The 15,499-nt window shown below is 40.4% G+C and overlaps 3 non-coding genes and 1 pseudogene across 3 annotated transcripts; all 4 read right to left on the bottom strand.

Moving 5' to 3' along the window:
• Positions 1-12,272: 12,272 nt before the first annotated feature.
• Positions 12,273-12,391, bottom strand: LOC142516720 (5S ribosomal RNA). Its single transcript, XR_012812500.1, has one exon. It is a non-coding gene; the product is annotated as a 5S ribosomal RNA (ribosomal RNA).
• Positions 12,392-13,076: 685 nt separating this feature from the next.
• On the bottom strand, positions 13,077-13,194 carry LOC142508679 (5S ribosomal RNA). Its single transcript, XR_012806883.1, has one exon. It is a non-coding gene; the product is annotated as a 5S ribosomal RNA (ribosomal RNA).
• A 682-nt stretch (positions 13,195-13,876) lies between these two features.
• LOC142511352 (5S ribosomal RNA) lies at positions 13,877-13,994 on the bottom strand (annotated as a pseudogene).
• A 970-nt stretch (positions 13,995-14,964) lies between these two features.
• Positions 14,965-15,083, bottom strand: LOC142516687 (5S ribosomal RNA). Its single transcript, XR_012812469.1, has one exon. It is a non-coding gene; the product is annotated as a 5S ribosomal RNA (ribosomal RNA).
• Positions 15,084-15,499: the final 416 nt, after the last annotated feature.

The raw sequence follows: 15,499 nt of genomic DNA, 5'->3' as shown, positions 1-15,499 counted from the left end.
TATGTGACGTACTTGTTTATATGCTAAATGAGATTTATTTGTCATCATGCAAAAAAAAAATGTATTTTAAGAATATTCAAGTGACGATCGAGGAACGGGGACCGAGGGCTGAAGAAAACGTAAAATATTTTTATTAAATAATTATTTTTAATTATTTACAAGATTGTCGATGCTTTTTAGTATTTTGTGAAATTAAGGGTTTTGAGGTGATTTTATACGCCGGGGCGTAAATTTTATCGGTGTTGGTTTTTCAACTAAAATACGAGCTTTTTGGCAACCCGGCTAATAAATTCACAAATTTATTTAAACAAAAACCTTGTTAATATTTTATTTAAATCCTAATTTAACTAATGGGCTTAATTCTATGGCTTAATAGGCCTAAAGCCTACTTAGGGATTTAATTAGTATTTAAAGTGTAAAAGTTGCAAAACCCTACACTTTGGCACCAAAGGAAATCGGCCACCTAGTTTATTTTCTGAAAAACTCTTCCCATCACACACACACAAACCTCACGGCACTTTGAAGGATTTTTGGTAAGGGTTTTTCGAAGGCAACAAGCAAAGTAGAAGCCGTAGTCATCTCCCGTTCTTCGTCGTCAAAGGTTTTTCGTGCGTATAAAACGCAAAGGCACGCCATACATCACCTTTTCTCATCCATCATATCATATTATTGATTGAATTATTGTGTGCATGAAGAACATGAAATATTTTTCAGAATTTTCGGTTTATGGCATGTATAAATGAGAAAACATGATTTTTGAATCCAATAACTTGTATATTATTTGGTTAAGGGGCTGCCATGACATAAGGAAGGATCAAGAGTGGTTTACACTTGTTTTAGAATCACACCAACTCACCTTAATCACCACCAAAAGTTACGGCAGAAACAAAACACCAAGCAGCGCGAGTTGCTGTCTTGGGTTGAGGGTTCGGGTTTTCATTGCAGGGGGTTGGGGTTGGGTTGGCTGGTTCCATGGGCTAGCCAAGGTCACGAGGGAGTCAAGGAGGGAGTCCTAGCCAAGCTAGGACTCACGGTCAGGGCTGGGGAAGAGTCCTAGCTATGCTAGGACTCCACCCGAGAACCATGCACAAGTTGGTGCAGGGTTTACGCACAGGTCCAGGGGATGAGGGGCTCAACTCGGGGTCACGGGCTGGGCTAGGGTGGCTCACTAGGGTCCTAGCGTGGTGCACAATAATTTGGTTCAGGGGCTGGGGCGTCGGCTTAGGGTCTAGACACCAAAATCGTAGAGTCCATGAAAGCTGAAAGTCTCGGCCAGCATGGGGTTACTTAAGAAGCTGTCGTTTTTGTGGTTTGGGCTGGTTTCTTGGTGAGGTTAGAGTCCAGTAGGGTACTTCAACATGTTGGGCAGGTTCTGGTTCGATATTGCTCGGGGGTAACTCGTGAAAATCGAAAGTTGGCTCGGGGTCGAAGTTTAGGTGTCGAATAGGGTATTTAAAAGAAGAAAAAAATTGGAAAACGGCTCACGGGGGTCGAGTCGGGGTCCATAAGGGCTAAAATAATATAAAAAGACTAAATTTATAATTTAGGAATTTTATATTAAAGTTTGGTATTTTTCGGGATTAAAACACCGTCAAAATAATTAAGAAAAAATAATTGAAAAAGTCTAACATTTAAGCTAAATAAAATTATGAAAAAATTCACGTAAGCTAAAATAATTATTTGGGACATGTTAGAGTCATGAAATCAAGGAAAAAGTCGAAAAGGTAAAATTTTACGTCTAGGGGTAAAACGGTCTTTTTGCACCTAAAGCATAGTAAACGTCATGGCAGTGCCCTAAATGCTATTTTTATGAAAATATGATTATTTTTAAATGTTTATGAATTATTCATGATTAAATGATGATTTTTAAATGTCTAAGGGATTTTTATGATTTAAGAAGACATTTAAAATACATGTTGCATGCTTGGTTTCAAAAAAATGAAAAACGTAATGATATTCATGATTTTTTTTAAGTGATGCGAATGAAAAATGTTGAAGGATGTGAAATAATTGTGACTAATTCGTTAATGTTGGCGACGTCGTAAGGGTTATGGTCCCAGTGGGAGCCCGACGATCGTGTTTCCATCATTGCGAATATGTGGTAACGGATATGTGGTAACGGTTTTGTGGTAACGGAAGAATGGGAATATCGTGAGGGGAAAAGGCCCCAGAGGGAGCCCCGACGATCGTATTTCTATTCGAATCATGATAGGCCAGGGCCCAGTTGACCGGTGAGAGTGTTGCTGGTGTCCCTCGCCGCCCAGTACTGTGGTTTTTTGTAGATGGATCCATCGACCCTCATGAGCATGATCAGGAAAGTCACAATTAACGATCTGAATTCAACAAAAGGAAAAGGAAAAGGAAAAGGAAAAGGAAAAATGTTTATGATCATGAAAAATGTTTTATGTCATGTCATATTGAGGAAAAAGGGAAAAGGTTAAGGTTTATGATTGCATGTCATGAAAAAGTATTTTATGAAAATGTTTATGTTTAAAGTTTTATGCATCATGAAAATATTTACAAAAATGTTTATGTTTATGCATCTTCATGAAAATGATATTTTAAGTACAAATATTTTTCACCGTTATATGTTGACTGTATTACATATTACTCGTTATCAAGATTATGGTGTGTTGAGTCTTTAGACTCACTAGGTGTGATGGATGCAGGTGGTATTGAGGGAGGACTTGATGAGTGATTTGACTGGACTGAAGGCGCACATAACCCGAGGACCAGCGCTACATTTTCCGCATTATGCTTTATGATTTTATTTAAAGATTTTAAGACGATTTACTTATGCTTTTGAGAGATTTTGAGAGGTTTAGTATGGGCTTTACTTTTCAAATTTATTGCTTTTTAGGTTTGGTAATCATGCGACGATTTTATTTTATGACCATTGCACTTGATTTTTAAAATGCTAGATGGTTGGTATTTTATTTTAAGGGTTAAAATATTTTATAAAAATATTTTAGTGAAAGCCGAAAATTTTAGAGAGAGGAAAAAAAAAATTTCTAGTACTTTTAAAGCAATAAAAAGAGCAGGACGTTTCAGTTGGTATCAGAGCCAGGTTCCTGTAAAGGGTTGTGCCACCATCAGCGCCAGAAAGATCAATCGTCAAGCCTCAAGTCGTAAGTTTTACTTGTTTTATGTGATTCTATATGATTTAACCTGCATGACGTTATGTATATTATGTTTAGGATACCTGTTTAATAGTTTTTTTTAGTAGTATTGCCTTGCATGCTTAAAATGCTAATTAAGTCAGGATGTGTTACATGATTAGAAAACTTAGATTTAATTGCATGTTGGTTACGTTAGAATTTGGAAAACATTCAGATAAAATGCCTCCTAGACGCGTACCCGTTATCGAGAATCAGGCAGAGAACAGTGTTAATCGCCGAGGGAATAGTCAAAGAAATGCACCACCACCACCACCTCCTCCACCTGGGGATCCTGCTACTCGTGCATTAGAGGGTATGGCTCGTCTCTTCGAGCAACAGTTACAGCAGCAACAGCTACAGCTGTAGTTACAGCAGATGCAGCAGCAGAAGCCACAGCAGCCACCTAGGCCACAGGATGATATTTATGAGCAGTTCCGAAGGCTAGGGCCGAAGGAATTTTCTAGCACCACCGATCCATTTGCTGCAGAGAGTTGGATCCGATCACTCGAGGTACATTTTCGCTATCTGAACATGGGAGACGCCGACCGTGTAAGATGCACTACTTATCTGCTTAGGGACGACGCTTCTTTATGGTGGGAAGGAGCCGAGCATGGTGTTGACCTTGCTACACTCACTTGGGCACAGTTCAAGACGAAATTCTATGAGAAATACTTTACTGCTGATGTCAGAAGCCGGATAAAGAGGGAATTTATGACCCTCCGTCAGGGAGACATATCTGTTGCTGATTTTGTGAAGAAGTTTGATAGGGGTTGCCACTTCGTACCCCTTATTGCTGGAGACGCGGAAGTAAAACTTAGGCATTTCAAGGATGGCCTAAGACCTACCATTCGGGATAAAGTTATGATGATGCGTCCGGAGAATTATGCTATGGCAGTTACTTATGCATATCAAGCTGAGCAATCCTTAAAGGACATTGACTTTGAGATTCCGCGCAAGAGGCAGCATTATCAGAATAACAATCAACCCAACAAGAAGCCAAATACGGGTCCTCCTAGACCTCAAGGGCCTCAAAAGCCCCAAGGTCAAGTCAAGAAGCCAGCGCCACCAAAGCCACAGAATCCGGGAGCACCAAAGCCTGCTGAGAGGCAACCATGCAAGGAGTGCAACCGTCTACATCTTGGGAAATGCGAGTTGGGATCATATAAATGTTTCTACTGCAAGGAGGCCGGTCACAAGGCTATTGATTGCCCAAAGAGGAAAGCAGCTGCTACGGCCCGAGCTTATGTTATGAATGCCGAGGAAGCTGAGGAAGAGGCAGACACTACACTCATCACGGGGAGGATCATCATTCTAGGCGTAGCTACCTATGCTTTGCTAGATTCAGGAGCTACACACTCTTTCATATCAGAAACCTTCATCAAAAGACTGAATATTACTCCTCAAGATATGGGTTTGGGTTTCAAAGTTTCGATTCCTTCCGGTGATCAGATGCTCACATCTAAGATTGTTAAGAATCTGGAGCTTCGTTTATTCAGAGATGTTGTTCGGGCAGATCTTATTGTGCTTCCTATGCCCGAATTCGATATTATACTTGGGATGGATTGGCTATCAGCGAATGGAGCTTCGATTGATTTTCGTCAGCGATCAGTATCAATTAGGCCACCAAGTGGTAAATCTTTTGTTTTCGAGGCGGCAAGAAACCAGCAAATGCCGCACATTATCTCTTGTCTAAGTGCGAGGAAGCTTATTAAGCATGGATGTCAGGCGTATTTAGCATGTGTCACTACTACACATGAATCCATCAGCCAGAAGTTAGAAGATGTTGATATTGTGAGGGATTTTCCTAGCGTCTTTCCCGAAGACGTTTCTGGCATCCCACCCGATCGTGAAGTGGAGTTCTCTATTGAACTTATGTCGGGCACTGTTCCTATATCTAAAGCACCTTATCGTCCAGAACCCGCTGAAATGAAAGAACTAAAAGATCAAATCCAAGAACTGCTAGACAAGGGTTTTATTCGCCCTAGTTACTCTCCGTGGGGCGCACCGATTTTGTTTGTGAAAAAGAAACATGGTAGTATGCGTCTTTGCATCGATTATCGAGAGCTCAATAGGGTCACTATCAAAAATAAGTATCCACTGTCAAGAATTGAGGATTTATTTGACCAGTTTCAAGGAGCTTCGATGTTTTCTAAAATTGATCTGCGATCTGGATACCATCAGTTGAAAGTCAAGGAGTCTGACGTGCACAAGACAGCATTTCGCACAAGATATGGGCACTATGAGTTTATGGTCATGCCATTCGGGTTGACCAATGCGCCAGCGATCTTCATGGATCTCATGAATCGAGTATTTCAGCCGTATCTGGATCAGTTTATTATTGTCTTCATTGATGACATATTGATCTATTCCAAGAGCAGAGAGGAGCATAGTCGCCATTTGAGGACAGCACTGCAGGTATTAAGAGACAGAAAGCTATATGCAAAGTTCAGCAAGTGCGAGTTTTGGCTTGACAGAGTGGCGTTCTTAGGCCACATCATTTCTAGTGATGGCGTGGAAGTTGATCCGAGTAAAGTTGAGGCAGTAAAAGAGTGGCCAGTACCGAAGAGTGTCACCGAGATTCGCAGTTTCTTGGGTACAAAAATTACCTCTAGTGGAGTTCACTTACAATAACAGCTATCAATCATCAATAGGAATGACTCCTTTTGAGGCACTCTATGGAAGGAAGTGTAGATCTCCTATTCATTGGGACGAGGTTGGGGAAAGAAGAGACATTGGTCCAGATGTGATTGAAGAAACAGCTGAACTTGTAGTCGAGATTCGTGATAGAATGAAGACTGCACAAAGCCGACAAAAGAGTTATGCGGACAAGAGACGAAGAGACTTAGAGTTTGCAGTGGGCGATCATCTTTTTGTGAAAATAGCACCCATGAAGGGTGTTATGCGCTTTGGCAAAAAAGGCAAGCTTAGTCCAAGATTTATAGGTCCATTCGAGATTTTGGAGAGGATTGGGACACTAGCTTATAGAGTGGCATTGCCACCAGCGCTTGCAGGAGTTCACAATGTGTTCCACATTTCGATGCTGCGGAAGTACATGTCGAATCCGTCACATGTGCTTAATTATGAACCTCTTCAACTAACTCCAAATATGTCGTATGAAGAAAGACCTGTCCAGATTCTGGCTAGACAAGAAAGACGATTGCGTAACAAAGTCATTCCAATGGTCAAGGTCAAGTGGCTGAATCACTCGGAAGAGGAAGCTACTTGGGAAACCGAGAGGGACTTGAAGAGTCGCTATCCGGATCTTTTCGGTAAGTTCTAATTTCGAGGACGAAATTTTATTTAAGGGGGGGGGGGGGGAATTGTAAGGTCCAAAATTAAGACAACGTAATCCAACTGCATGCGAATCTAGGAAATTATGAAAAATGGAGTAATTAATTGATTTTAGCTGCTAATTAATTATGTGACGTACTTGTTTATATGCTAAATGAGATTTATTTGTCATCATGCAAAAAAAAATGTATTTTAGGAATATTCAAGTGACGATCGAGGAACGGGGACCGAGGGCTGAAGAAAACGTAAAATATTTTTATTAAATTTTATTTTTAATTATTTACAAGATTGTCGATGCTTTTTAGTATTTTGTGAAATTAAGGGTTTTGAGGTGATTTTATACGCCGGGGCGTAAATTTTATCGGTGTTGGTTTTTCAACTAAAATACGAGCTTTTTGGCAACCCGGCTAATAAATTCACAAATTTATTTAAACCAAAACCTTGTTAATATTTTATTTAAATCCTAATTTAACTAATGGGCTTAATTCTATGGCTTAATAGGCCTAAAGCCTACTTAGGGATTTAATTAGTATTTAAAGTGTAAAAGTTGCAAAACCCTACACTTTGGCACCAAAGGAAATCGGCCACCTAGTTTATTTTCTGAAAAACTCTTCCCATCACACACACACAAATCTCACGGCACTTTGAAGGATTTTTGGTAAGGGTTTTTCGAAGGCAACAAGCAAAGTAGAAGCCGTAGTCATCTCCCGTTCTTCGTCGTCAACGGTTTTTCGTGCGTATAAAACGCAAAGGCACGCCATACATCTCCTTTTCTCATCCATCATATCATATTATTGATTGAATTATTGTGTGCATGAAGAACATGAAATATTTTTCAGAATTTTCGGTTTATGGCATGTATAAATGAGAAAACATGATTTTTGAATCCAATAACTTGTATATTATTTGGTTAAGGGGCTGCCATGACATAAGGAAGGATCAAGAGTGGTTTACACTTGTTTTAGAATCACACCAACTCACCTTAATCACCACCAAAAGTTACGGCAGAAACAAAACACCAAGCAGCGCGAGTTGCTGTCTTGGGTTGAGGGTTCGGGTTTTCATTGCAGGGGGTTGGGGTTGGGTTGGCTGGTTCCAGGGGCTAGCCAAGGTCACGAGAGAGTCAAGGAGGGAGTCCTAGCCAAGCTAGGACTCACGGTCAGGGCTGGGGAAGAGTCCTAGCTATGCTAGGACTCCACCCGAGAACCATGCACAAGTTGGTGCAGGGTTTACGCACAGGTCCAGGGGATGAGGGGTTCAACTCGGGGTCACGGGCTGGGCTAGGGTGGCTCACTAGGGTCCTAGCGTGGTGCACAATAATTTGGTTCAGGGGTTGGGGCGTCGGCTTAGGGTCTAGACACCAAAATCGTAGAGTCCATGAAAGCTGAAAGTCTCGGCCAGCATGGGGTTACTTAGGAAGCTGTCGTTTTTGTGGTTTGGGCTGGTTTCTTGGTGAGGTTAGAGTCCAGTAGGGTACTTCAACATGTTGGGCAGGTTCTGGTTCGATATTGCTCGGGGGTAACTCGTGAAAATCGAAAGTTGGCTCGGGGTCGAAGTTTAGGTGTCGAATAGGGTATTTAAAAGAAGAAAAAAATTGGAAAACGGCTCACGGGGGTCGAGTCGGGGTCCATAAGGGCTAAAATAATATAAAAAGACTAAATTTATAATTTAGGAATTTTATATTAAAGTTTGGTATTTTTCGGGATTAAAACACCGTCAAAATAATTAAGAAAAAATAATTGAAAAAGTCTAACATTTAAGCCAAATAAAATTATGAAAAAATTCACGTAAGCTAAAATAATTATTTGGGACATGTTAGAGTCATGAAATCAAGGAAAAAGTCGAAAAGGTAAAATTTTACGTCTAGGGGTAAAACGGTCTTTTTGCACCTAAAGCATAGTAAACGTCATGGCAGTGCCCTAAATGCTATTTTTATGAAAATATGATTATTTTTAAATGTTTATGAATTATTCATGATTAAATGATGATTTTTAAATGTCTAAGGGATTTTTATGATTTAAGAAGACATTTAAAATACATGTTGCATGCTTGGTTTCAAAAAAATGAAAAACGTAATGATATTCATGATTTTTTTTAAGTGATGCGAATGAAAAATGTTGAAGGATGTGAAATAATTGTGACTAATTCGTTAATGTTGGCGACGTCGTAAGGGTTATGGTCCCAGTGGGAGCCCGACGATCGTGTTTCCATCATTGCGAATATGTGGTAACGGATATGTGGTAACGGTTTTGTGGTAACGGAAGAATAGGAATATCGTGAGGGGAAAAGGCCCCAGAGGGAGCCCCGACGATCGTATTTCTATTCGAATCATGATAGGCCAGGGCCCAGTTGACCGGTGAGAGTGTTGCTGGTGTCCCTCGCCGCCCAGTACTGTGGTTTTTTGTAGATGGATCCATCGACCCTCATGAGCATGATCAGGAAAGTCACAATTAACGATCTGAATTTAACAAAAGGAAAAGGAAAAGGAAAAGAAAAAGGAAAAATGTTTATGATCATGAAAAATGTTTTATGTCATGTCATGTTGAGAAAAAAGGGAAAAGGTTAAGGTTTATGATTGCATGTCATGAAAAAGTATTTTATGAAAATGTTTATGTTTAAAGTTTTATGCATCATGAAAATATTTACAAAAATGTTTATGTTTATGCATCTTCATGAAAATGATATTTTAAGTACAAATATTTTTCACCGTTATATGTTGTTTGTATTACGTATTACTCGTTATCAAGATTATGGTGTGTTGAGTCTTTAGACTCAATAGGTGTGATGGATGCAGGTGGTATTGAGGGAGGACTTGATGAGTGATTTGACTGGACTGAAGGCGCACATAACCCGAGGACCAGCGCTACATTTTCCGCATTATGCTTTATGATTTTACTTAAAGATTTTAAGACGATTTACTTATGCTTTTGAGAGATTTTGAGAGGTTTAGTATGGGCTTTACTTTTCAAATTTATTGCTTTTTAGGTTTGGTAATCATGCGACGATTTTATTTTATGGCCATTGCACTTTATTTTTAAAATGCTAGATGGTTGGTATTTTATTTTAAGGGTTAAAATATTTTATAAAAATATTTTACTGAAAGCCGAAAATTTTAGACAGAGGAAAAAAAAAATTTCTAGTACTTTTAAAGCAATAAAAAGAGCAGGACGTTTCACTAACCGAGACACGAAATGAGATAGCGTGTGAAAATGGATGTGCGAGGACAGTAGCATCGGCGCACATGCGCGATCGGATGCGCGCACATGCGCCAAACAGGCAGAAGACCTCGCGCATATGCGCGGAAGATGTCGCGCATATGCGCGAAGCCTATGCGAGTGACTCCAGAGGGTCTCGCGCATATGCGCGGAGATGAGTCGCGCATATGCGCGAGGCGATGTACAGGATATGCGCGGAGACCGAGTGTCTCGCGCATATGCGCCGATTGGGGTCGCGCATATGCGCGAGACGTGTTTTATGAAGAAGTGAGCCACTTGCCTTGCATGCACGAAATATGTATGTATATATATATAAACATACAAACGGTAATTCTCAGAAGGAAAAAGAAAGAAAGGAACGGAAGAAGCAGCTTCTGCTTTTGATCGAGATTTATGAAAAATCCGTCCGTCTGTTTTTGAATCCGACTTCAGTACTGTGTTCCAATCAACGCATGCTACAACTGGACGTAAGTTTTGTTACGTTTAGACATGTTCTGAAATTATGATGTTGTCAGAATTAAATGGAATTCATATATGATGTTCTTGACACGTTAGACATCATAGAATCGAAGTCAGATTAAAGAATAGACTGTTTATGAAATTGTTATGAATTTCAGAGTTGATTTAGTTGAGATTCTATACCAGAATTGTGTTATTATTCAGATTATGAGTTGTACTGATACTGGTTATGAATTCTGATATTATATCTGTGATGTTGAGATAGACGGGGTTATCGTGACTGTATTGTTATGCCGTCGAAACATCAGTAGATTGATATTGATCAGATTCAGTATTTATTTAGATTGATCAGATTCAGTAATGATTTCGATTGTATCGTGATATCGTTGATATTAATTAGATTGTGCCTTGTTCAGATATGGATCAGATTATGTATTGGTTTGAGTATTGATCAGAACAAGTCTTGAATTGATTTATATACTAATATTGTATTTATGCGATTGTCATTGCAAGACTGGTTATGGACAGATTGGAATACGAGACTTCGTCTTCGTCGGATCGAGAAGATAAAGATATAAATAAATGTTGATTCGGGATTGCACAACTCGAGTTAGGTTTGACTTGAGTTTCCCAAAATCACATACTTTACCTTATTGCATTGATATTTGCAGATTATCATATTGATATGTTTAGTCTATTGAATTATAGCAGAGCCAGAGTTTGAGTCTAGGGCAGATCAGCCTAGCTAGGGCAGAATCGCCGAGTCTTTGTCAGAACCGCGTAGACTCTAGACTTACGGTGTATCGATGAGCTTAGATGTAGATCGACGTCTATTGTAGACACTCGATACAGCATACCAAAGTCTAAATTAGATCGGGATCCCTAGATTAGAATAAGAGATGAGTCGAGTCTTAGATATCGAGACTAGAACTTGATTTACAGATCCGTATTGGTTTATGTTTCGTAGATTACGATTCATGTTTTATTTACAGATTGGTATTGATACATGTTATTGACTATGCTACATGTGATAAGATATAATTCATGCTTTTATGTTAATTCAGTTAACTGCATGTATACATTATTTATACTGGGATTTATTCTCACCGGAGTATCCGGCTGTTGTCTTGTTTGTATGTGTGCATGACAACAGGAGGGACAGGATCAGGGTCAAGAGGATGATGAGAGATCGAGAATAGAGTGGTGATTCCGGTCTTGGATGTAGACTTGGTTTAATACTTGAAATTTAGTAGTTAAACCTTAGACTAGTTTGAATAATTGTTGTACATTATTGTACTTTTATACTGAGATGTATATTAGTTAATTCCATTACGTTCCGCACTTACATTTTAAAAAAAGAAAAATTTTTAGACCCTGATTATCTTAATTGATAATTAAATCCCAAAGATGATTAAGAAGATGATTAGCGTCCGGGTCCCCACATTAGTCCTGGTATGATCGCACCCGACATTGAGTGGGATGTATATTCTTATATCCCTCGAGTACGTGTGGAGGAGGCGGCGATGGACAACACGCGGCACTGCTCTCGCCCAATCAGAACCATGAAGTTAAGCGTTCTAGCGCGATGGCAGATATAGGATGGTTGACCACCCTGGAAAGTCCTCGTGTCGCGACCGTTTACGTAAATTATGGATAAAACAGCCGAAATAATTGTTTTTAATGAGTTAACCATCTCCTGAGTAATCTGCGTCATACCCTTCCGCACAGAACCGGCTCACGACAACAAAAATAGCTAAATTTTCCCAGAAAATAGAAAAAAATAAGAAGAAAAAAAAAGCGAATGTAAAGCTATTATTATGCCTGAGATACAATAAAATGGAACCGGAATCGAATTTCGGAATTCTTAAATGGATTTCTTGAGGAAACAGAAGCTTAACAGAAGCTGAAAATCGTAAATTAGAGGGTCTTAGAGAATGAATTCGGCTAAAATCTCGCCAGCTCATTGCGGAGTAATGAGTCTTGTTCGTTTGCCCGTTTACAATCAAATTAGGCTACAATTTGGTCCAAATCCGGCAGTGCCCGAGCTACGTTGATTTCACATGTCTTATCTGGTCCCAATCGAGATTCAGATGATTTGAGCCAAAAAACGTCTGTCAACAAGTAATCAAAAATAGAAAAACACGAAAAAGGCGTGCAACACGAGGACTTCCGAGGGGGTCACCCATCCTAGTACTGCTCTCGCCCAAGCACACTTAACTTCGGAGTTCTGATGGGATCATGTGCATTAGTGCAGGTATGATCGCACACGACATTGAGTGGGATGTTTATTCTTATATCCCTCGAGTACGTGTGGAGCGGGCGGCGATGGACAACACGCAGCACTGCTCTCGCCCAATCAGAACCATGAAGTTAAGCGTTCTAGCGTGGTGGCAGAGCTAGGATGGGTGACCTCTCTGGGAAGTCCTCGTGTAGCGACCGTTTACGTAAATTATGGATAAAACAGTCGAAATAATTGTTTTTATTGAGTTAACAGTCTCCGGAGTAATCTACGTCATACCCTTCTGCATAGAATCGGCTCACGACAACAAAAATCGCTAAATGTTCCCAGAAAATAGAAAAAAAAAATAAGAAGAAGAAAATAGCAAATGTAAAGCTATTATTATGCCTGTGATACGATAAAATGGAATCGGAATCGAATTTCGGTCTTCTTAAACGGATTTCTCGAGGAAACGGATGCTTAACAGAAGCGGAAAATCGCAAATTAGAAGGTCTTAGAGAAGGAATTCGGCTAAAATCTCGCCAGCTCATTGCGGAATAATGATTTTCGTTCGTTTGCCCGTTTAAAATCAAATTAGGCTACAATTTTGTCCAAATCCGGCAGTGCCCGGGCTACGTTGTTTTCACATGTCTTATCTGGTCCCGATCGAGATTCAGATGATTTGAGCTGAAAATCGTCTGTCAACAAGTAATCAAAAATAGAAAAACACGAAAAGGGGTGCAACACGAGGACTTCCAGGGGGTCACCCATCCTAGTACTGCTCTCGCCCAAGCACACTTAACTTAAGAGTTCTGATGGGATCCGTTGCATTAGTGCTGGTATGATCGCATCCGACATTGAGTGGGATGTTTATTCTTATATCCCTCGAGTACGTGTGGAGCGGGCGACGATGGACAAAACGCGGCTCTGCTCTCGCCCAATAAGAACCATGAAGTTAAGCGTTCTGGCGCGATGGTAGAGCTAGGATGGGTGACCTCCCTGGGAAGTCCTCGTGTCGCGACCGTTTACGTAAATTATGGATAAAACAGTCGAAATAATTGTTTTTAATGAGTTAACCGTCTCCGTAGTAATCTGCGTCATACCCTTCCGCACAGAACCGGCTCACGACAACAAAAATCGCTAAATGTTCCCAGAAAATATAAAAACATAAGAAGAAGAAAATATCAAATGTAAAGCTATTTTTATGCCTGGTATACGATAAAATGGAACCGGAATTGAATTTCGAACTTCCTAAGCGGATTTCTCGAGGAAACATAAGCTTAACATAAGCGGAAAATCGCAAATTAGAGGGTCTTGTAGAAGGAATTCGGCTAAAATCTCTCCAGCTTATTGCGGAGTAATGAGTCTCGTTCGTTTGCCCGTATACAATCAAATTAGCCTACAATTTTGTCCAAATCCGGCAGTGCCCGAGCTACGTTGATTTCACATGTCTTATTTGGTCCTGATCGAGATTCAGATGATTTGAGACGAAAATTGTCTATCAACAAGTAATCAAAAATAGAAAAACACGAAAAGTGGTGCAACACGAGGACTTCCAGGGGGTCACCCATCCTAGTACTGGTCTCGCCCAAGTATGCTTAACTTCGGAGTTCTGATTGGATCCGGTGCATTAGTGCAGGTACGATCGCACTCGACATTGAGTGGGATGTATATTCTTATATCCCTCGAGTACGTGTGGAGTGGGCTGCGATGGACAACACGCGGCACTGCTCTCGCCCAATGAGAACCATGAAGTTAAGCGTTCTAGCGCGATGGCAGAGCTAGGATGGGTGACCTCCCTGGGAAGTCCTCGTGTCGCTACCGTTTACGTAAATTATGGATAAAACAGTCGAAATAATTGTTTTTAATGAGTTAACCGAATCCGGAGTAATCTACGTCATACCCTGCCGCACAGAACCGGCTCACGACAACAAAAATCGCTAAATTTTCCCAGATAATAGAAAAAAAATAAGAAGAAGAAAATAGCGAATGTAAAGCTATTTTATGCCTGGGATACGATAAAATGGAACCGGAATCGAATTTCGAACATCCTAAGCGGATTTCTCGAGGAAACGTAAGCTTAACAGAAACGAAAAATCGCAAATTAGAGGGTCTTAGAGAAGGAATTCGGCTAAAATCTCGCCAGCTCATTGCGGAGTAACGAGTCTCGTTCGTTTTGCCCGTTTACAATCAAATTAGCCTACAATTTTGTCCGAATCCAGTAGTGCCCGAGCTACGTTGATTTCACATGTCTTATCTAATCCGTTCGAGATTCAGATGATTTGAGCCGAAAATCGTCTGTCAACAAGTAATCAAAATTAGAAAAACGCGAAAAGGGATGCAACACGAGGACTTCTCAGGGGGTCACCAATCCTAATATTGCTCTCGCAAATTTGAGGGACTTAGAGAAGGAATTCGGCTAAAATCTTGCCATCTCATTGCGGAGTAACAAGTCTCGTTCGTTTGCCCATTTACAATCAAATTAGCCTACAATTTTCTCCAAATCCGGCAGTGCCCGAGCTGCGTTGATTTCACATGTCTTATCTAGTCACGATCGAGATTCAGATTATTTGAGCCAAACATCGTTTGTCAACAAATAATCAAAAATAGAAAAACACGAAATTGGGTGCGACACGAGGAATTCCCTAGGGGTCAGCCATCCTAGTACTGCTCTCACCCAAGCACGCTTAACTTCAGAGTTCTGATGAGATCCGGTGCATTAGTGCTGGTATGATCGCACCCGACATTGAGTGGGATGTTTATTCTTATATCCCTCGAGTACATGTGGAACGGGAGGCGATGGACAACACGCGGAACTGCTCTCGTCCAATAAGAACCATGAAGTTAAGCGTTCTGGCGCGATGGCAGAGCTAGGATGGGTGACCACCCTGGGCAGTCCTCGTGTCGCGACCGTTTACGAAAATATGGATAAAACAGTCGAAATAATTGTTTTTAATGAGTTAACTGTCTCCGGAGTAATCTTCATCATACACTTCCGCACAGAACCGGCTCACGACAACAAAAATCGCTAAATGTTCCCAGAAAAAAATAGAAAAAAAAATAAGAAGAAGAAAATAGCGAATGTAAAGCTATTATTATGCCTGGGATACGATAAAATAGAACCGAAATCGAATTTCGAACTTCCTAAGCAGATTTCT

Source organism: Primulina tabacum, chromosome 10 (assembly GCF_025594145.1).
Source record: "Primulina tabacum isolate GXHZ01 chromosome 10, ASM2559414v2, whole genome shotgun sequence".
NCBI classification, from domain to species: Eukaryota; Viridiplantae; Streptophyta; class Magnoliopsida; order Lamiales; family Gesneriaceae; genus Primulina; species Primulina tabacum.
The sequence above is the reverse complement of the archived record's forward strand: the minus strand, read 5'-3'. Positions and strand labels throughout refer to the sequence as shown.